The sequence below is a fragment of the Sceloporus undulatus genome, chromosome 2 (genome assembly GCF_019175285.1).
Source record: "Sceloporus undulatus isolate JIND9_A2432 ecotype Alabama chromosome 2, SceUnd_v1.1, whole genome shotgun sequence".
NCBI lineage: Eukaryota > Metazoa > Chordata > Lepidosauria > Squamata > Phrynosomatidae > Sceloporus > Sceloporus undulatus.
The window spans coordinates 5,033,421-5,034,867 of NC_056523.1; the positions used below are offsets into that span (position 1 = coordinate 5,033,421).

Genomic DNA, 1,447 nt, shown 5'->3' on the forward strand with positions numbered 1-1,447 from the left:
TCCTTGCATGGCTTTGGGCAGAGGCTGGATGGCCATCTGTCGGGTATGCTTTGATTCAAAGTTCCTGCATGGCAGGGGTTGGACTGGATGGCCCTTGGAATCTCTTCCAACTCGATGATTCTATGATTCTATGAATTCTATTTCTTGCAGAAGTAAGTCTACTTACAAAGAATTTTGTCCCCAGTAATTCAGAACACTGTAAAAAGACATTTAAAACATATTAAAGTTGATAAAAAATATAGCACTGAATCACTCTTCTGACACAACCCAAAGCCTGTCTAAATAAAATAGGTTTTTGACTGTTAATGGAAAGAGAACAAAGACGGACCCAACTGGGCATCCCATGGGAGGGATTGCCATAGCCTGAGAGTAGCCACCAAGAAGGCCTTCTCTCATGTCCTTTTGAAACATCCCTGTGATGATGGTAGGACACAGAGAAGGCCCACCCCTGAAGATCTTAAAACTTGGGCAGACTCATATTGGTCTTTCACATAAATGGGCTGCAGCCTCCCCACATCATGCTTAATCTCATAACAGAAGTAAACTTGCTTTTCAAAGTAGAAATGGATTTTGAACCACTTCCGATTTTTGTTCCCCTCCACACTCTTGATTTTCTGGCATTCCTAAGGGATCTTACAAATCTGCAGGAATTAGAATTGGACAGTTCTGTAATGTTTGTATCTTTCTTTCTTTCTTTCCTGGAAAAGTGCAGCTTCAGGAATTTGTGGATTGAGGTCCACAAAAAGACATTTTCCCCACCCCACCCTATTAATAGAATATAGAGCTCAACCACTTAAATTCAGACTTGACTGACTCTAAATCACTCCTTCATTCTCTGTTGTTTGTTTGCTTGCTTTTCAGAGTATTACTGAACAGTCCATGGCACATGATGGGATGACATCGGACACGAACAAGATCAGAATCCTAATACCACATTGCTTTCAATGAGCTGTCCTGTTTTAATCACCAGGATTTGTCATGCTGATTAAATTTGCCCATAGTTTGTAGTTCTGGTGTGTATAATGAGCCCTATTTTTGATTTGATGACAACATAGGCTATTGGTAATTAAAGCTGATTATGAGTTTGTTTTTCCCTCCTGTGCACATGTGTTCTGCAGAGTTGACACAATGAGGCATCTAGTTTCTATCACACAGAGAATCGAGTTGATAGGAATATATATATTCACTTCTTGAGATCTGAAATCTTATGGGAATCCCATAAACCTGGGAAAATCTCACAACAGCTATGAGATGATGTCACAATAAATGATGTCTGTGCTGCAGATGTATTCAAAATGTGTACAACAGATGCAGAGTAATATCTTGCTTTTGGGGGGGGGCTGTATGTCAAATGATGCGTATCCACATAATTACGCTTATGTTGCCGTGTTTTCCATTTTGTTATCATCACATTCTTCTTTATAAATTTGTTTCTTTTCAAATGACA

General features: G+C 39.5%; 1 long non-coding RNA gene across 1 annotated transcript in view; it reads left to right on the top strand.

The window, feature by feature from the left end:
• Positions 1-1,447, top strand: part of LOC121920863 — a 14,934-nt gene extending 13,487 nt beyond the window's left edge. The window contains exon 5 of the long non-coding RNA XR_006101782.1: positions 862-1,447. This is a non-coding gene — a long non-coding RNA (uncharacterized LOC121920863). The remainder of the gene's footprint in view (positions 1-861) is intronic.